Below are 22,222 nucleotides of genomic sequence, written 5' to 3'. Positions count from 1 at the left end.
TTTTTTTTTTGAGTTGGAATCTCACTCTGTCGCCCAGGCTATAGTGCAGTGGCACACTCACGGCCACCCAGCATCAACCTGCTGGGCTCCCGTGATCCTTCTGCCTCAGTCTTCCAAGTAGCCTGGCTAATTTTTTTCTCTTTTTATTTATTGTAGAGACAAGTCTCACCAAGTTGCCTGGGCTGGTCTCAAACCTGCAGGCTCAGGCAATCCACTCGCCTAGGCCTCCCAAATTGCTGGGATTACAGGATGAACCACCGAGCCTGGCCTCTTTTAGCTTTTTTTTTTTAACCACAATATTATCACCATTCCCTCCCCCAGAATCACAACCACTACCATCACTATCTCCTTCACCAATACAATCAAAAACAGCACCCTTACTATCATCAGATACCATCACCAACACCATTACCAACATTATTATCCGTCACCACCATGATCAACTCTACAAACACGACGATGGCACCACCATCACCATCATCACTATCACCTTTATCAACACAACCCCCACCACTACCATCATCATCACCATCATTTGCCATCATCACTGTCATCAAACCCACCAACACTACCAGCACCATTACTTTTGCTCCCCCATTAACCCATTAACACCATGATGTGCTGCCATCACCACCACCTCTGTACCACCAACAACCCTCGTCCACCGGCACCACCATCACCTTCACTTCCACTTCCACCAACAGCACCATCACCAAGATCAGCTACTGACCATCATCAACACCACCACCAACAAATTTACCACTACCAATAGATTGCCCTTATCAACAACGTCAATAAACACCATCATCATTATATGCTACCATAACCTTCTTCTTCATAACAGTATCATCTTCACCACCAGCACCAATACTATCCTCACTATCTTCCACCACCATAACTGCTGCCTACAAGTAATGAAAACACTCACTGTGTGCCAAATACTGTGCTGAATGTTTTACTTACATTAATAACTTTATCCTCACTATAGTTTTTTAAGTATAATGGCCATATGTTGCTGATTAGAAAACGGATACTGAGAGGTTAGAATATTTGATCAAAAGCACAGCTAAAACAGTGGCAAGGCCAGGATCCATATTTATACTCGTTTGATTCCAAAGCATATTGTCTAAACTGCATGGCCCATCAAAGGGCTTATGCTTACTTAATCGATGTGCTGTGGTGTTTCAAAAATTTTTTGTTTACACTTCTTGAGCTGTTTTTGACACTGAACATTTTTCCATGTGGTGATTTATTGTCTGCTTTTCCTTGTGTATAATCTCTCCGTTTATGTTCTATAATCTCATTTTGAATGAAAGCTGAATATTGACCTTAAATAATTAGATCAATTCTGCCTTTTTTAAAAATAATAAAGCTTCTCTTTACCATTTATAACATATAATTTTCTAACTTTTTTATATTTTCTTTTTAAAGTCCTTTTGTTTCTTGGTTCTAACATACCTAGCTTATGCCTATATTTTAGGGAATCAGAAATGTTTCTTCTTTTTTTTTTGAGTTGGAGTCTCACTCGGTCGCCCAGACTGGAGTGCAGTGGCCGCTCCCGGCCACCGCAGCCTCGACAATCCTTCCGCCTCAGCCTTCCGAGTAGCCGGAACTATAGGCGTGCGCTACCACGCCTGGTTGAGTTTTTGATTTATTGTAGAGATGAGGTCTCGCTGCCCAGGTGGGTCTCGAACCCGCGGGCTCAGGCAATTCACTCACCTCAGCCTCCCAAAGGTGCGGGATTACAGCCTGAGCCACCCAGCCCAGCTTGTTTCTTCTTTAATTGGAAATAATGCTTATTTTATTCTAGTTTTCTTTGCTTTGAACTAAATGTATTATAGTATATAATATGAAGTATGAATCTAATGTAATTTCTGTGCTAATGACTTGATTATCTTCATGTGCTAAATAATAATTCTTGTTTTTATATATTCTGTTTTTCTATGTAGTAAGTTCTTACTGCAGTTTGAATCTACATTTGAAATATCTATTCTATTTCAATTTTTTTTCCTGTTTTTTTGGGGGTTTTTTTGAGTTGGGGTTTCACTATGTCACTTAGGCTGGAGTATAGCGGCACAATCATGGCTCACTGCAGCCTTGACCTTCCGGGCTCAAGTGATCCTCCTGCCTCAGTCTTCCAAGTAACTGGGACCACAGGCATGCACCACCACACCCAGCTAGTTTTTTATTTTTATTTTTGTAGATACAAGTTCTCCCTATGTTGCCCAGGCTGGTCTCAAACTCCTGGGCTTAAATCATCCTCTCACCTCAGCCTCTCAGAGTGCTGGGGTTATAGGTGTGAACCACCATACCCAGCTTTTTCCTGCTTTTAACCCAATGTCACGACATTTTGGTAACTGTCACATTTTTTAAAATCTAAAAGGTCATTCCTTTATCAATCTCTTTAGAAAAAGGTTTGATACTTTTTCATGTTTGTTCTGAAGAAATCTTAAAATTAGAGTTTCAGATTTCATAGAATATACTATGGAGGCATTGTTATCATATGAACAAAGAGTTTTGTTATCTTAGGGAAATCTGGTTTTCCATCCATGAATAAGGAATAATTCTGTATTTATTCATAGTATTTTTTTCTCCAATATGGTTTTATCTTTTCAAAATAATTTTCTCATGTTGAGCTAAATTATTATCTATGTAATAGAGTGATAAAAATATCATTAAATGCTTAGCTGATACTTGTATCCTGGTTCTAAAGTAATTTTAGTGAATCTTTTACCAACTTATCTGCTTTTGCTGTAATGATAAAACATAGATCTAGAAAGATAGTTTAGATGTTGTAATAATTTTCTCTTTTACTTAAAAAACAATATCCAAATTAACAAAAACCATGACATGTTCTTTAAAACCAAAATGTTTCAGAAAAGCAGAGGCCCAGATGAACTAATCTGAAGAAGAGAACGTTAGAGGGAGAGAATTTCCAGACACAGAGATATTCGTTGATGTAAACTGAGTTTGACTGAATCCACTAGAGATGCATTGTTGTAAAACTGGGATATGAAGTGAGGTTTTTATACCACCAAACTTCCCTTTCTCTGAGCTCTCTCCTTTTCTTTTTCTCTTTCATTTTCCATTGTCCAGAGCTTCAATGTGTTGATTTGGCAGATTAATAGCGAAGACTAGGGTGTGCACTGGAAAACCATCCCAGAGAAGGACCTCTGAGAAGTCAACCCAATGTAGGCCTTGGTTTCCCCCTTTCCCCCCTAAACAGGGCATGGTCCCCAGGATACTAGTGGGATCCAGGGGCATAGGACCCACTTGATGGGCGTACCTCTCTGAAGGGCAGGGTCATTAAATTTGGACCTGAGATTTTACACTTATAAAAAGTAGATGAGTTCAACATCTACATATTCATATACCCCCCAAAATTACTAAGCCATGTAGTTTGTTAACTGTATGGACAAGTCATCTTCTGTTCTTCTTTTGTTAACCTATGAAAGTGAAAAGGGGGAAAATAAAGGCATTAGTTCAGGTTAGCTTCTCAGTCCCTTCCACTGGATAATGAGTATGTTCAATATTGAAGAATAACTACCCAAGGGATTGAACTAATGAGTTCTGCAACATAAAAAGTCAGTATTAGTCAGTGAGCCCTAAAAATACAGTAAGTCCTGCTAGGGCTTATCCCAGACTTAGTCTGTAGACCAATGTCTCAGCCTCTTTCCCTGAGGTTCATTGTCACTGGCTTAATCTTCTTAACACAATTTCAGAATCTTCTAGCTACTCAGAAAACTGTTTTTTGGCGAATTCCTATTTGTAACCAAACACCAGTCCTTCCTGTGATTCTCCAGTTATGTCCACCCCCTCCTACCCCTCACTTTCAGTCATCCAGCAATGATCACATCCCTGGTACACATCCAAGATAGGTAATAGCTGTTCAGCAAACCAAGGAAGCCCTATGACATTGGTGCAATTCTTTAGATGGTCCATTCACTTATTTATTCATTCCTTTGTTCTTCCATTAATTTCTTACTGAGCACAGACCATGGGCCCCCACTCTCAGGTCTTTCCACCCAATAACACAACTGAAACAATTTGCTCCTTCAAACTGGTTGAGCCTGCTATTCAGTGGATAAACTCTGACCAAAAGATTATAACTTTGATTTTTGAATGAAATCAATGTTTGCATGTTCAGCTGCAAAAGATCTCCTTAGCATACTGTGAGTAAAGGGGGAAAAATAATAATCATTCACCAACCAGAATGAGAGTGAAAACCTTCTTATGGTGAAGGCCTGGGATATTCATGAGGGAAGTAAAAGAGATAAAACATAACATCTGTAAAAATACATTAAGACCTAAGGTTAAATGTGGGAGGTTAAAATAAGTATGGAAAAAAACTTGCTGGAGGCATTTTTTTCTTTGTGGTTCTGAAAGAATCTCAAAACCATTGTTTCAGATTTTATAGACTATACTATGGAGACTTTAATTGTTATCTTATTTTACATTTTTGAGTAAGGGGATGGCCAGAGAATGTAGTGGGCAAGGATTCCCAAGAAGAAGACTTCCCTTATTATTTTTAAAACAAGCTATCACAAAACTCTTAAAGCACAAAGTTTATCATGAGTTTTCTAAATCATGAACCCCTGGGAACCCACAAATGAAACACTTGATACTCTAAAATACCACTGGATACATTCAACATCCATTCATTTATTTCACACATACTGAGCCTATTTCTAACACTGTGCATACATTGTGAAGAAAAAAAAAAAAAATGTTGTCCTTAGACTCAAAGACATTGCAGTCTAGTCTAGTTGGACAGATGACTTATGAATGAAAGGAGAGCTAATAATAAAACACAATTTAAGCAAAAATGGCAAAATAAATAAATTTCCAAATGGTAGATAGTTGCCAAGTGAAACTATAGGAGCAATCCTGAGTTCGAAAAATCACTATAGACTACCAGAGTCAGAGAATTCTTCCCAGCAAGGTAAGACTTGAACATGTAAATGCAAGGAAGACACAGATGAGGCCTTTTGGGAGTTAAAAATCAACCATGGGTGCAGTGCAGCACCAGGTCTTCTCTGAGCCCTGTCAGACAGTTGGCCATTAGAGTGAGTTGAGCAATTGTACAAATGATTAGTTACTTTAACCCTCATGATCAAAGTGAGACCCCAATAGGCGGACAATGCACAGACTTGCTGTAAGTCTCTGCTAGTTTTTCAGACACGGTTCTGAGGAACTTAATATCCAGAGGTAAACAAAGCAAAAGAATAGTAGAGATGGAGGCATTGATAAGGAAGTTCAGGCAGAGCTATGTCATTTCAAAGGAATTGAGGCATCGGACAATTGCCAGGTAGTCATTAAACAATCATTTGTTCAAACAATACATGCTGAAACAAATGACTGTCCTTGTGACTTAGTCAAAGTGCCTTTTACTTGAAGAAAAGAGTTTCTGCTTTCTTAATTTTCTACTTTTTCTAAAGTTGCTTATTGGTTTGAAAATTTCTGCTGTATTCTAAGAAAAACAATATAAACTAGGGAAAGGGAAGAGGGTATTAAGAGCCAAGACATCTGAGTTCCTGACCTGGTTTTGCCGTTGATACTTTAAAACTTAAGACATGTCATTTTCTAGATCTGCTTCCCTCCCCCTCAGGATGATGGCAATATCACTTACTCTAATTATCTTACAGGATTACTTGGATATGAAGTAAAATGATATGTGCAAAAATTTGTAATGCATTGGGCACCTATTTTGTTTATTTTAGAGACAGAATCTTGCTCTGCCATCCAGGCAGGAGTGTAGTGATGCAATCATAGCTCACCTTAACTGCCAACTCCTGGGCTCAAGCAATCCTCTCACCTTAACCTCCTGAGTAACTAGGACTACAGGTGTGTATCACCGTACACCACTCAGTTTTTATTTTTTGTTGAGATAGGGTCTCACTATGTTGTCCAGGCTATTCTAGAGCTCCTGGGTTTAAGCAGTCCTCCCGCTTTAGCCCCCCCTCCAAAGTGCCAGGATTACAGGTATGAGCCACTGGGCACCTATTTTTAATCAGATACTTTCACATAACTTGTGTCATTTAATGCTGAGAATAATAATTCCAATTAAGTCTTAGTATCCCTATTTATTTATTTATTTATTTAGAGTTGGAGTCTCACTCTTTGTTGTCCAGGTTGGAGTGCAGTGGCACACTCACAGCCACCACAGCCTCAACCTACCGGGTTGAGGTGATCCTTCTGCCTCAGTCTTTCAAGTAGCTGAAACTACAGATGCACGCCACCACACCCCCCTAGTTTTTTTTACCCAGGCTAGTCTCAAATCCCCAGGCTCAGGTAATCTTCTCACCTAGGCGTCCCAAAGTGCTGGGATTATAGGCTGAGCTACTGTGTGGCCTTGGGCAAATCCATTTAACTTTTCCAAATTGGAAAAGTTAAATGGATTTGCCCAAGGTCACACAGCTATTGCCACTCCAATTCTCCAAATCTTGATCATCACTCTCCCTTTAATGTCTGAATGATGTAGTTTGAGCCCAAGCCCTGTGTGCCTGCTCTGACTTCGGTCAGTTGGAGGATCCTTTTGCTTTGAGAAGGTTTGAGAAGACAGAAAGTTGAAAGCTTACAGGAAAAAGAGGTGGGATGCTGTCAGTCTGTGTCAAGTTCACATGGAACTGTCCAATACAGTTAAAGCAGAAAACAGAGATGGGGTGAGGAAATTTGATAGAGTCCAAAGCTTGAGCTGCAACCACCTTTTCATTCTTAAACAGTGTGTTAAACATCCCAGCCTGAAGTATCTCTCTGTATTGGGATTATTCCCCAGCTCACAGCTCAGGGATACCTGGAAGGTTGGGTTTGCCTTTCATCTGCAGGATTAAAAAGGCTTTCTAACAAGGAAATTGCCTCAACTTTGGCTAAAAGTTAGAATGACCTAGGGAGCTTTCAAAATAGTCCTGGGTCCAGGCTGCATCCTAGTCCAGTGAAATCAGACTCTATGGAAATGGAAGATGGGAGTAAATATTTTGATAGCCCCCAAATGCAGCCAAGTTTGAGAACCATTGCTCCCATAAAACAAGGAGATGGTCTACCCTTGGCAAATTTGAGCTTCCAGTATTCTAAGATACTAGAGTCTCTAGTAACAGTAAGAAGCTACACCGGCATCATTTCCAATAGTACCTTTGTGTTTGTTTGTTTTGTTTATGTTACACTAACACATGGTAAGTTCCTAAAATTTTACCTTAGGTTTTTTTAATTCTAAGACACCATTGCTGCCTTTAAAAACAAAATTTTTTTTATATTAACAAGGCATTTTTTGACCACCTACTCTGCTTACTCTTAAAACTGGTTCTCCAGATGGATCAAATATTGATTTTTTTAAAAAAGTCATTCTTATTTAATAGAGATATATTGGAGGTGATCAATTAAGTCATCACAGGAAAGACAATGCAGGAAAGACTCCTGAATACAGAGACAAACCTACACATAAGTTCATCAATAGATATTAGTTCCTTATCCTTTGGCACTTCTTCTCCCTTCTCTGTACAGTGTCTCTGTTGGGCTCGCAGAATCAGGGAAAGCAGAATTGGTCTTCCCAAGTGTGAGCCTACTAGGTGGCAGGCTGTGGAGAGCTGCAGGACAGTGTCCAGACCCCAGTCTCTCCTCTCTTCACTTCTGTTGCAGTGCCTTTGAGACCTCAGTAAAAATGTACATTTCCAGGCCTACCCTCAGATTCAGTGACTGGGAGGAGCTCAGAGAAATCCCTCTTGAAGAAGCTCCCCACGTAATTCTAGTCCAGGCTGTCCTCAGAAACTTTGCTTCCTGGCCTTCAAGAATTAGAGCAACATCTTATATTCTGCAAAACAAAGTGGTGGGAATAAAATAGAATTTTTTAAAAAATAGCATCTTAATAAGTATTTGTGAACTGATAAGTGAATATAGACAGAGAGTGATACAGATTTATGCCATGTGCTTGGCCCTGTGCCAGGTACAGGGGAACAAAGATAAATAAAAACAACAATCCTTGAAGACTTGTTGGGGCTTCAGATGTGTAAAATGAGAACTTCAGTGCAAGAAGTGATTAATAGATGATTAGAATTAGAAGTCTGCTACACTTGGGGGATCTTAGTTCTAGAGGGTAACAGATACATAAATAGTCTCCATGTACTAGAACAAGAGTGAAGGTTTGCACAGGGTGCTATGAGAGCATGAGTTTTAAGGATGAGGAAGACTTAACGGGTGAGGAAACATGAAGAAAGTGTTTCCAGGAACTTGCATAAAGACATGGAGGTGTGAAGCAGAAGAGTTTATGTTTGTAATCAAACGATTTTGGGATTCCTAGAATCTATAGCACCTGAGACAAGGGGAGGGCAGGTGGGCAGATGGGGAGAGGACAGAGAGCAGATCCCAACCCAGCGCATCATGTTGGGAAGCATGGTATATGCTGAGCCACCGAAGGGTTTTGAGCAAGGACGTGGTATAACTTGATGTGTGTTGTAGATAGTGAGCTCTGGTTACTGAGGGAAGGATGGAACTGAGGGACAAGGTGGCTGAGAGAGAGAGAGAGAGAGAGAGAGAGAGAGCAGTTAGAAAGGTTCTATGATTGAGAGAGAGAGAGAAAGAGAGAGAGAGAGAGCAGTTAGAAAGGTTCTATGATTGTTCTAGAGTAAGGCAAGGCAGCTGCAATAACAGGGATGAAGAGTGGAGAGATTTTGGAGTAGAGACTTGTGGCTAATTGGACTTGGGATGATGGTGAGATTAAACTAAAATATGGGCTTGGTTTCTGGTTTTAGTGGCTTGATAGATGATGCAGTCACTCTCTGGGAAATAAAATGCAGAATAAGGAGAAGATTTGAGGAAGAAGATTGTTAAGTGCAACATTTTGGAAATGTGTTGACTTTGAGGAAATTGGGATGTCCACGGGACATATTCAGCAAAGAGTTATATATTAGTATGGGGCTCTGAGGGAAGTGGTAAAAGCTAAAAGTTAAAATTTGGGAATGAATGAATGCAGGATGGCACTGGGTTTCAAGGCAAAGTGCCTTCACAAGACCCCCCCCCCATAACTCAGTCATAGCCAAGCATAACTCCCAGATAAGTTCATTCTCCTTTTGAGAGCCCATCACAGGTGCAGATCTAGAATAAATTTTGGTCTGGACTCTTGAAGCACTTTTGATTCCTAAAAAGAGGAGGGGAAGCCCAGCAGCGCAGGTCCTTACTGTTAAGTGAGAATGAGCTATTTAGTAACCACTTGTCTCAGACAGAGATCAGTCCTGCAGTCCAGTAGTAGTGTTTGCTTGTGGTAAAAGGAATATTGGGGTTCACTGGTCTAGGTTGCACTGTCAAAGCCAAGGGTATTCCTTTTTATAAGAAGATAGGGTCCCTTAAGCAACAAGACTGGGGAGACAGACACTTTTAGTTCTCACTGGTCACAAGATCAGCATGAATTCGTTTCTTGTTAAATATTTGTCAGTTTCAATGACCCAGAGCTTAGCTGAAGAGGAGACAGCATACAGGGTAAGACATCAAGGTATATCAAAAAGTTACAGAGGCCAGTTCTGCCTCTACCACTTTCTAGGGCAGGGAACTTAGACAATTCTCTCAATTCTCTGAATCTGAGTCTCCTGGTCTTGTTAAAATGGGAATAATAAGAAAAAAAGATCTCTTCTCCTACCTCTCAGAACTGCTGTTATGATAAGATAATAATTCAAGAAGCCCCATGACAATGTTTTTATTGTTTGAGGATGTCTGGCAAAGAGCCTGCACTTAGAAAGCCTCGGTAAACAGTTGTCAGATGAACTGTGTTATGGATGACACTTATTCCTTTGCTCATTTACTCAACAAATGCTTGCTGAGTGTGTACCTAATCTATATTCATTCCTAGGGATATAAAAAGTGAGTGGATGCCATGAAAATACATGGAAGTAACTTAAATGCATACCATTAAGTGAAAGAAGTGAGCCTGGAAAGATTCAAACTATATGCCATTCCAGAAAAGACAAAACTATGGAGACAGCAAAAAATCAGAAGTTGCTAGGGGATGGGCAGCAGGGAGGGATGAATAGGTGAAGTACGTGGCTACAGATTTTTGAGGGCAGCGAAATGATACTATATGGTACTATGATGGTAAACACATGTTATTACAAATTTTCCCCAAACTATAGAATGTGTAATACCAAGAGTAAATGTAAACTGCTTAATGTAAACTATAGACTTTGGATAACTATGATGTGTCATAATTGATGTGTAGGTTCATCCGTTGTAACAAATGTCCCACTCTACCGGGGGATGTTGATAACAGGGAGACTGTGTATGTGTGGAGGCAGTGGGTACATAGGACTCTATACACTTCTGCTTAATTCTTCTGTGAGCCTAAAACATATCTTAAAAATAGTCTATTTATAAGAGAGGGAGAGAGAGCGAGAACCATGTATGCTTAGAGGCACCTATAGCTTGGTGGAGGAGAGAAAAATGTAAACAGATCTTCAAATAGTGATAAACGGGAGGTATAACCATGCATGCACAGTGTAAGCAAGATTCTTCTCTTCTTAATGGTCCAGTATTTGATCTTCATTTGTGCCAGATACATGTAGAGCGTCAGTCCTGTTTATTGTTCAGACAGAGCTCCTTTATGTTTTCTTCACTGCGGGGGAAAATGGCTGCCCAGCAGTAAGTGGCTCCAACCACCAGGGGCCTGCTGGGAGGGGGAGTGCTGTATGATCAGTATCCCCATGACCAGGCATGCAACCTGTCTATGACCAGCTGGGAAGAAGCAGAGGAGTTGGTGTTGACTGGTGAACTCGGCCAGCCACTTTGGTGTGGTTGTTTTGCATCCCTCTGCCCTTTAATTTGATGACTTCCCGCAAGGAGCTGGTGCCTATGACTAAGGCAGAGCTTAGGTCAGCATTTTGACCCTTTGCAACTTAACATTGGGAGGCTTCATTAAGGGTGTTAAGTCTGGGGTGTTTGCCGATGCAATTGCTCTGTGTTGCGTTAATGGAAAATAAATGAGTCTACATTCTGCTTTATTCATCTTGGGATTTAGTTTCATGAGAGAAGAAAAAGTAACAATGGTTGGGCTTATGAGATGGAAAAAAAAAGCAAAGTAAAGAAGAATTAATTTCAATGTAATTGAATTAAAGTCAATGCAGTTTTTTAAAACATAAAATCACTTAGATAAAACATCAGTTGTTGAGAGAGGTTTCTGCCATTCTCCATGAGTCTTGGCCTGGTTTAGATGCAGTCAGTGAACAAAACCAAGTATGAGAAATCTTGAGATGGAAAAAAGATCATGCAAAGGTGTCTTAGAATAATGTTTATACACAGCGGTGCATTACAAACCTTGGCAAAGTGCATTTACTGAAGAAATTATGAGTAGATACGGGCAACACAGAAATTCTTTAAGTGATTTGCTGCAAACTCAAAATATATTCAGTGGAGCCGTCATTAATGGTTATGCTGGAACTTTTTCACTGAATAAAAACTTCTGGGCAGATATTCTCCAATGATGTGTCACAATTACAAAGACTGAATAATATAATTATTACATAGGGAAGAGTTAAAATGTAACCCCACAGTATAAACACCATAGAGATACAATGGGGAAATTCAAGCCAGGACTTCAGATCCTCAAGCATAGAATGCTTTAGCCTATGTCAGAGCCCTCACAAAGGCTGTTCCCGTTTCTCTTACTTTAGTTCTCCAGATGACTGGCTCCTTTTTATCTTTCAGGTCTGGGCTTAAATGGCATCTCAGAGAGGCCTTCCTAGAAGACCTCTCTGCAAAGGAAGTTTCCTCATCCCTTAACAATGTGATTCTTTACTGTAGATTCCTTTATTAGCTTTTATCACAGTTTAAACTTACACATCAGTTTGCTTGCTTTTGCTTGTTCTGTGTTCCACAATGGACTGCAGACCCACCAGTCATGGGCTGTTCATGAACTGTTTTATTACCTAAGAATACCCAATGTCTCCAAGCATGTGAGGTATAATAGCTGGTCACTAGATAGATGCATGTGGAAATGATAATTACAGGCAGTTGCCATCTCATTGGAAGAAGACTCATTTGTGAGGAAATTGGTATAGATCCAAGTGCCATCTCATCTTCTGATTATGCAAACTTAGGTAAGGAGCATCTTTTCTCACCTTGACTTCAATTGTATTTTCCTAAAAGCACATTGTATCTATGCAGCTGAAAATGAATTGAGGAGTGGGAGAATCCCACCTGTGTTTTGAGTACTGTGAGCTCCCAGGGCAGGGCCTAGGTGTTATTCATAAATTTATCCTCAGCATTGAGCACAGTACCTGGCACAGAACAGCTGCCTAGGAAATGTCTGTTGAATTTGATAAATTGAGACATTTGAAGTGCTTTCTGCCTTCTCCCTGGAGGAAGGACATTGAAACAATTAAAATAATACTTACCTGGGCACGATAGCTCACACCTGTAATCCTGGTACTTTGGGAAGCTGAGGCGGGAGGATTGCTTGAACCCAGGAGTTGGAGACCAGCCTAGGCAACATAGCAGGACTCTGTCTCTATAAAAAATTAAAAAAATTCAACAGATGTGGTGGCCTGTAGTCCCAGTTACTCAGGAGGCTGAGGTGGAAGGATGGTTTAGATCAACTCTTTCCATCTCCAAGAAAGCATTTACAATTTTGTCAGTAATATTCTATGCCTCTTAGGAAATAATTTCCTATGTAGCTGAAAGAGCCCATGCCATGACAGGGAGACGGTCAGATAAAGAGGAAGATTTTACAGCATTTCATTCTTGACCTAGGAGCAATTCCTTTTTAAATGATACCGCAGCTGGTCTTCAGCCTTTATTTCCAGACTGCACCTTGATCATTTATACTTATTTCATTTACTACTCTTTAAAACACATCAGAATAAAATAATACTAATGCTCATTTATTGAGGTCATTGAAATAGATACTTGGGAGTCCAACAAACTGTGATTCAAATTCCAGCTCTAGAGCTTTCTAACTTACTAAGTATACTTACTGTTTACAAAGAGGGACTCCCCCCAAAAAAACCCTGGAATTATTTTTTGGAGGTCATGCCCCTTGTAATTCAGGCTTCCCCTGCAAAGTAATTATTCTAGGAAACCATCGTCGTCAGTGTACTGACTAGCATTGTTGTGAGAGGCTGCATTTGGCTTCAGTGAATTTTTTTTTTTTTGGTAGATTCTTTCGATGTGTTTGCCCATTTCACAATGGGTGAATTACATGAACAACTTACACACACTGCACCAAGCATGTCCATAAATGGCATGATCCCCATGCCCTGCCCTTCCTATTTACACAATCTCACCCCGAGCAACTTTCTTTTATTTTCCCAATGAAAAAAGTCCTCAACGGGAAATGTTTTGGAAGAGGTGAAACAAAAAACAGCAGAAGCACTAAAAAGGCAACAAAATTGACAAGTTAAAAAACTGTTCTGAGCCCTGGAAAAAGCATCTTGATAGGTGTATTATATCAAACAGAGTACTTTGAAGGTGACTGAAGTTTAAACATGAAACAATAAATATACATTTTTTAATAAATAAATTCCACATGCTTTTGGGTCCCCTCCATGTATCAATTTCTTCATCTGCATAATGAGGTGATAACAGGGCTATCTCATACATAGGGTTGCAGCGAAGGATGAAGTGAGATGCTCCCTTGTGAATTGCTTTGCTCAGTGCCTGCCTTATGTACATTTGGGGGAAGATAGCTCTTTTGTTCTTTGTTTATCGATCAGTCATTGTGCTGGATGTATTATGTATATTCATAAATAATATTATTAAATTTTATACAAATTTCAGGAGAACTACTGTTTTCCCATTTTATACATAAATGAACTGAGGCTCAGAGAGGTGGGATAGCCAGATTACAGGCTAGAAAGTCTTGAATCTGGATTTCCTGGATTTCAGTCTAGTGCTCTTTATATTTTACTATCAGGTATTCTCTCTGTTGAAAAAAAAAAAAAATCCAATTCATGGATACATTGATTTACAATTTTTTTCATTTTATTCTGTAACTATCTATGATTGCCTTAAATCTACACATATAGGCTTTCTCTAGAATTTTGTCAATATCCGAACATATTTTACTTTCATTTTGTATCTTTTTTTTTTCTAAATTGAAGTCTCACTCTGCCACCTAGGCTGGAGTGCAATGGCACACTCATGGCTACCACACCCTCAACCTGCTGGGCTCAGATGATCCTTCTACATCAGTCTTCCAAGTAGTTGGAACTATAGGCGTGCACCACCACACCTGGCTAATTTTTCTTGATTTATTTAAGAGATGAGGTCTCGTCAAGTTGCCCAGGCTGGTCTGGAACCGCTGGGTTCATGCAATCCTCTTGCCTCCACCTCCCAAAGTGTTGGGCTTACAGGAATAAGCCACAACACCCCACCCATTTTGTATCTTAACCTAGGAGCCTGTAAAGTGTTTTTATAAGGATTTGGGACTTTAATGATAATACTTTTTGTTCACCTCAGGATTGGCCTCCTTCTAAAAATGTATGACCGTGTAGTTGACTCATGTCCACCTTATAATAGCTCTGAGTTCTTTTTTCTATTATATGGACTACCTCTTACCCATAATACCCCTCTATGCAGGTAACTGATATGGATATACGCCTCCAGTTGCAAACCTCAGAAAATGCAATTCAAATAGGCTGAGTCAAAAAAAGAAAAAAAGTTTTTACTGACCATTAGGACAGGAAATTCTAGGGATATCAAGTTTCAGGCACCAAGAGATCCAGTTACTCAAACAATACATTGGAACTTGGGCTTCCTCTCTCCATATCTGGGTCCTTGCTTCCTCTCTGCTGGCTTTACTCTCAGGTAGGTTCTGTCTTAGTAGTAGTGAGATAGTGCAGCTATAAGATCACATCCTAGTTTCTCCATAAGTGCAGCAGAAGGATAAATGTTCCCTTAAACACATTTCTGACAAAAGTTCCAGAACTGAATCTCGGTGGGCCCAAGTTAATCGTGTGTCCATTTTGAGCCAATCACTGTGACGAGAGGTTGCAGTTCTTTGATTGACCAACATGAGTTACCTGTCCCCCTGAGGCTCCTTTTGAGCCTGTTGGACTTTGAATGGAGGAACTATTAGGGTACTTAAGGGAACTTAAGGGAGGAACTTAAGGGATTGGAAGACCCTTTATGGAAGGGGCAAATAAATTCTAGTTATCAATGATTATAGCAATTGTTTAGTTGTATTTTAGAACTTTAATCTGTTTGGTCGTGGCCAAACATTCTGCATTCAACTCTCACTATTATAGATCTCAATGTTCCTTCCCTTGTTTATCCTCAATCCTTGCTCTCTGTAACACCATGCCCTTCGCTGAGTTATTTCAGACCATCTCTGTTTGTCAATTGGCAAGATGGACCTGCTGGCCAAAGGAAAATCAGATGTGTAGATCAGAGTAATACTAGTCAAAAGTTGTGAGTTTATTTTTTTTTTCTTTGAATTTTGATACAGGTGTTTATCTTGGACCTTGTCCAAGATTTTTAAAAATGTATTTGTGTAATAGTTGTATTTTTTTTTTATGTGATTTTGCCAGAGCTAAAGTAGGAGCTTGGCCATTAAGTAAGGATGATCACCAGTGCAGTAAATCTTGCCAAAAATGCAACCAAAATGACCTCAGATCACTTTTCTACTGCCTTCTGGCTCCCATAATTTCCTTTTCCTAGGGCTGGATATTTTTTAGTTTTTGTGCGCCATCTCTTGGTCCCTATGTTTCTTTTCTCATAGGTGTCTTTCCCTCTGGGTATCTCTTTATTTAAACAGAATAAAGGAGGATTCTGGAATCCCTAAATCTAGTCATTTGTTACCCGAGACCAGACATTCCCAGATGCCACCAATTCATTAAGTAATTTCTAAATCTCCAGTAGCACCCCAACCTCCTCCATTCCCATCCTATGCCATATACACAACAAAGCATGGTGGGCTTTAACAGTGGAGAAACCTGGGTCATATAACCGGCTCTGTCATTTACAACTATCCATGTGACCTTGGACAAGTTACTTAATCTCTTTAAGTTTTTGCTGCTTCATTTGGGAAATGGGACTAATAACACTGCCTCACTGGGTTATTATAGAAATGAAGTGAGCTAATAAGGGATTAGAACTCCCAGTACATGGTGGGCTCTTAGTAAATGTTAACTATTATTATTATTACCTAATCTTTGTGTATATTTTAGCTCAAAATTATATATTCCAGCTTTATAAAAACACCACACTGTAGTGTCCATTTCATTGATATAAGGCAAAAATTCCAAATGGAGAAGGCTGCAAAAAAAAGAGGTGCCAGTTACACATTCATTGGTTGATTCAATCAACAATTATTAATTGAGTATGTGCACTGTACTGAGTATATTATCAGCCTGTTTAGTAGTATACAGCAAGGGGCCATTACATTCTGTAGGTCATGCAATAGAAACACAAAACTAGACTCCTGTCCTTAAGGAACTTCCACTCTGGTAGGAAAGTCATAACTCAGTCTATGAAGGAGTAATGTAGGAACTAAGATTGCTTACCATTAGAAGATGGTATGTGCACTGTATGTCCTCAGAGGATTCTAAAAAAAAAGCACAAGCAGTGTCAGTTTTAACACATGCACAGTAGACACCTCAAAAACACTGGTTAAGGGAATGAGTAATGAGTGAATCAGTGAATAATGGTTGTTGACAAGGATTCTTGTCTTCAGTCCAGCCCATTTCCAGGCCTCTCCCTTTGCTCTTCTTTTTTGAGTTGGGGTCTCACTCTTGTCACCCAGGCTGTAGTGCAGGGCTCATGGCCACCACAGCCTCAACCTGCTGGGTTTAGGTGATCCTTCAGCCTCAGCCTTCCAAGTGGCTGGAACTACAGACACACACCACCATGCCTGGCTAGTTTTTTTTGTGTGTGATTTATTGTAGAGAATGGGTCTCACCAAGTTGCCCAGGCTGGTCTTGAATCCCCGGGTTCAGGCAATCCTCTTGCCTTGGCCTCCCAAAGTGTTGTGATTACAGTCTGAGTTACCGCCTCAGGCTCCCTCTGCTAAACTCAGTAGACAGACTGTTGGGGACAAAGATCACATGTCATGGTCACACCCAAGGGCATCTTAGTTTGTCAAAGAATAGATAGAGCTAGCAACCCTCCCCAATCCTCCTCACAGTCAATCTGTGACCTCACCCAGGTGTGATCCCTTCAGGACTCACCTCCCTTCGACCACATCCGTTTGGTCTTACCACAGAGACACAATGTGATTGGTGCTTCTGCAGGTGTTATCAAAATCTGCCAGCCTAAGCCTCAAGTCCTTGGGATCATCTGAAAGATTCTCTGTAGTGAATATAAAGTTAGGGCAACCTAGCTTAATCTCCATAGAAATGACTGCATAACCCATAGAAACAATCCTGGGCAGAGTGAGTGGGTTCAACTAAATACTGGTAGGTACATAAAAGCTGGGACTTGTAACTAACGATATGCTCTGGTACTGGACAGAATTTCTGGAAATTCTCTCCATAATCATTATTATTATTTTCCAATATATGTTCTTTCATCACATACACACACTCTCAATCTAAATATGCTTATTTTGTCTTTTTTTTATTTCAGTGAAAGTTTGTGCTATTTCATTGATAGGCTTAATTAGGAGCACTAGGTCTCATAGAGTAGAAATCTGATTTACATTTCTGAAGTTAAAGGTAAAATGTGACCCGATGTTAAGGATTTGAAGCAAAGAATAGGTGAAAAGGGGATATGGAAACAGAACTTGGTGGCTTTACCTTTTTGGAAATTATGTAAATGTTTTGATTGTTTTAAAATTCCATACAGAAAATTCACTTTTTTGGTATGCAATTCTATATATATATATATTTGGAACTGGAGCCTCATTCTGTCACCCAGGCTGGAGGGCAGTGGCACGTTCATGGCCACTGCAGCCGCGACCTGCTGGGCTCAGGCGATCCTTCTACCTCAACCTTCCAAGTAGCCGGAACTACAGGCACACGCCACAATGCCGGGCTAATATTTCTTGATTTATTGTGGAGATGATGTCTTGCCAAGTTGCCCAGGCTGGTCTTGAACCTGTGGGCTCAGGCAATCCTCTCACCTTGGCCTCCTAACGTGCTAGGATTATAGATGTGAGCCACCGCACCTGGCCAATTCTATGTTTTAATACATGCACAGATATATGTAGCTGCCACCACAAACAGGATACAAAGCACTTCTGTCACCTGAAAAAAAAATTCCCTCATTCTTCCCCTTTATAGTCAAACCCTCCTCTATCCCAAGTTTTTGTCTACTTGTGCTATTAATTACTAAGAGGAGAATTTAAGGCTCTAACTATGATTATGTTTTTATCTCTTTCTCCTTTCGGTTCCATCAACTTTTGTCTTGTCAGTATTGAAGCTCTGTTATTAGGTATATATACATTTGATGTTGTTATATCTTCTTGGTGAGTTGATTTTTTAATTATTATGTAATAGCCCCCTTTATCCCTGATAATTTCCTTATTCTGAAATTGATTTTGTCTGATGTTAATATAGCCACTAGTTTTCTTTTGATTCGTGTTGGCAAGGTAGGGCTAGCTTTCCCATGTTTCTACTTTTAATTTATCCATATCATTGTGTTTGCAGTGAATTCTGTAACAGCATATCGTTGAGTCTTCTTGGTTTATTTAATCCAATTCAACAGCCTTCAGCTTTTAATTGATGAATTTAGACATCATCACATACACATACTCTCTCAATCTAAATATGCTTATTTTGTCCTTTTTCTTTTATTTAAATGAAGGTTTGTTCTACTTCAGTGATAGGCTTAATTAGGAGTACTAGATCCTGGAATAGAAATCTGATTTACAATTCTGAAGTTGATTTATATTTATATTTAGTTAAAGTATTGATATAATTGCATTTGGGTGTACCAATTTATCAATTTTCTATTTGTTCTCTTTTTCCCCCTCTTTCCTGCCTTTTAGATAATTTAAATGTTTCTTCCCATTGCATTTTAATTTATCCACTGGCTTTTTGACTTTGTGTGTGTGAAACTTATATAGTTGTTTTTTGGGGATTATAATACATATACCTAACTTTTCTCAGTTTACTTACAGTTACTAGTTTACCACTGAAGGTGAAGTATAACAACCTTACAACTATAGAAATTCCTTTATCCTTTGCTATTTATGTTGCAGTTGTCATATTGTTGAATCTAAACATGCAAAACTGCTATCAGATATGTTATAACTTTCACTTTTAACAGTCATACAAAAATGTAAATGTTACCCAGATTTTATGTCACCTTTTCATTGGGGCTATGCTAATCATATCTACATGGTTACTATTTTAGTATATGTGCTGCCAAAGTGAGCACTAAATATGTTTTTGAGGTGCTTTCCTCGTAAAGATCTATTCAAACTTGTACCAAGTTTGTGAAACTATGACTATGGACTGAGTTAGAAGTACAGTGTTTTTCTCTGGACAAAGCTAGAATGGACTCTAACCAATTATACTTTAACATTAAGGGTACAAAGCAAAGTCCTTTTATCCTTAACTATGGCATAATATGGAATTAAAAACTTAAAATATTCACAGAAATAGTTTATGACCCAAGAAAATCACAGCCAAGAAAATAATCTAAAATATGTATAAAACATTTTTCATTACAAAAACCCTCAAAGACATTTTATGAATATAATTTTATTTACTTCAGCCACATTGCTATTAAAAATATTGTCCATGCTCCAGTGTAGGCACGTGTTGAGTGTGTGCATCACACAGGGAAGGCACCAGTCTCTCTGTGTGACCTTGGTCTTTCCCTAAAGTATGTAGTCATTGGCTCGGAATGCACAGCTGTGAAGGTGACTGTTTCTCTAAAGGCTTTGGTGATGTAAGCCTGAAACCAAGCAGGAGGAGAGCAATTAAACCTCACCTTGATTATGCTATAATAAACCAAGATGGTTGCAAGTTGGACTTGGTGACTGCTTTCTTCAGTGAGAAAGAGACATTTGCACTTGGTAGGGAAACAGCCTGCCATAGTGGGTAGTCAGGACGACTTGCCATTTTCTCTGCTCCCCAGACGCCTGGCCATTCATGAAGATTCAACTGCAGTGCCTTTTGCTCCATGAAACCTTTTCCTCTCCCCACTCCAACCATGGTAAATAGTCTCTACGTGCCAGTGTATGTAGTTTCTCCATCTGCCCAGTTCAGGTGGCAGCCTTAGTTTTCCTTTCATGTGACTGCTATCCTGAAATGGATTTTAACTTCCATGATGACCAAGACTGCATCTTTGTTCACCCAAAGTGACTTCCACAGTGTGCACTACGTTTGAGAAAAGCAGTTGGTAGAGCAGTTAGAGCACAGCCTTGGTCTGCTGGTGTTCAAACCCTGACTGCATCATTTCCTCACTGCATGACTAGGGGCAAGTTACTTCATGCCTCAGTTCTCTCACTTGTAAAATTAGGATAATAACACTGTTTGTTAAGATTATACCCATTAAGACATGTAAAGTGCTCAACATCTTTGCCTGGCATATAGTAAGTACTATTACTTATAATTTTATTAAGCAATTATTTTTTCTTATAAAGCTATGAAACAAATATACATTTGTGAGTAAGTAAGGAAAAACAGAAAACAAACAGGATTAACTAAAGAGAAGGCAAAGAAAACAAAGAGAAATTGACCAGATTCTGGCACAAATGACCCAGTAACTATTTTATTATTATTATTATTATAAAGATGTGGGGTACAAGTCAGGGTTAGGTATACAAACATTGATTATGCAGGTATCCTTGTTGATGAGGTATGCCCCTCCCTCCCCAAGCAGTTTCCCTCAACTGCCATTCCCACCCCACCTCCCCTGACAGTTTCCCATTACTGACAAACGCTTTCTTATAGTATTATAATTGTTCAAGGTCCACTTATGAGTGAGAACATATGGTACTCTGTTCTTTGTTTCTGTGATAGATCACTGAGTATGATCAACTCCAAATCCATCCGAGTTGCTGCGAAATCCATTTATTTGTCCTTCTTTATGGCTGCATATTATTCCATTGTGTATATATACCACATTTTCCTTATTCAATCCAGCTTCGATGGGCAACATGTTTGGTTCCATGTTTTCCCAACAACTATTTAAAAAGGCAAGGAAGGGTTCCCGCTAATGTATATTGGTTACAACCACTTTAGCAAACCACATGGCAGTATGTACTCAAGAAGAACCTTCTCATCCTCTACTACTCAGCAATTCCACTCCCAAGTATATAATCAAGAGAGAAGTGTCCATGGATCCAGCAGAAGGGTGCTTGATAGATCACATGTTGACGGCAGAAGTGTTGATGATAGTCATTGACTGGAAACGACAAATGTGCATTAACAGAATAATGGCTAGATAAGCTGTGGCAGTTAAAACAGATGATCTACAACCACACAGAGTACAACGAAGGAATGTCACAAACATAATAATGAGCACAAGAAGTCAGACACCAAGATTCCAGGCAAAGCTACCCTGTGCGTTCACAAGTCAGGATAATGGTATCCTCGGTGGAGTTGAGGTGTGGAGAGGGAGGAGAGAGCAGGAGGAGCTTGGAGGGGTGTAGCTAACATTTTATCTCTTCATTTGGTGCTGGTTCCATGGGTGAGTTCAGAATGTGAGTATAGTTCACTGGACTGTACATCTAGGATGCAGGCAGTTTTTCTGTATGTGTAACATAATTCACACACACACACACACACACACACACACACACACACACACACACGAACAGAGATGAAGTAAAAACAGAAAAAAAGTAGAAAAAGAAAATGAAAGAAAGCGGGGGGGGGGGGGAACCAAACCAAGAAGGTCGACAGGCATGCCTCCTTGGCCCAGGTGCACCTGACCCGGTTGGCTCACCCCTCGGCCTCAGGCGCCACCCCCGCCCCTCCCCCGTGCCCTACTCTCTGCTCAGCACGAGGATGGCAGAAGAAGCCCTGTTCTCGGGGTCCTTCCCTTCTCTCCCCCTCTCCCCACTGCTCCTCCCGTTCTGAGCATCGCTAGGGCAGGAGGGGCTTTCCAAGTGAGTCGGGCTGGTCGCCGAGTAACTTGGAGGAGCCGACGCTTTATTAAAGAAACGCAAGCCTTGAATGCCCTCTCTTCCCTTCCTTCCCCTTCTCCCTCCCCTCGCCTCCTTCTCCCTCCCGGCCTCGAGCCAGCTCTGTCCCCGCCCCCTGCCCTGCGGGGTCCAGTGCGGGGGCCGGGACCGCGCCGAGGCCGGAGCTCGCGGGGTGTCCGCCGCCCCAGTCCCCGCCCGGGCTGACCCCGCCCC

General features: G+C 40.2%; 1 protein-coding gene across 1 annotated transcript in view; it reads left to right on the top strand.

Annotated features, from left to right (window-relative positions):
• The window catches only part of CLIC5 (chloride intracellular channel 5), a 172,743-nt gene that overhangs the window by 41,202 nt on the left and 109,319 nt on the right, over window positions 1-22,222 (top strand). The gene's annotated exons all lie outside the window — the stretch shown is intronic.

This window comes from Carlito syrichta, unplaced genomic scaffold (assembly GCF_000164805.1).
Source record: "Carlito syrichta isolate Samal-C Ts95f unplaced genomic scaffold, Tarsius_syrichta-2.0.1 Scaffold302862, whole genome shotgun sequence".
NCBI classification, from domain to species: domain Eukaryota; kingdom Metazoa; phylum Chordata; class Mammalia; order Primates; family Tarsiidae; genus Carlito; species Carlito syrichta.
Note: the sequence above shows the minus strand (reverse complement) of the source record. Positions and strands in the feature narration are given on the sequence as shown.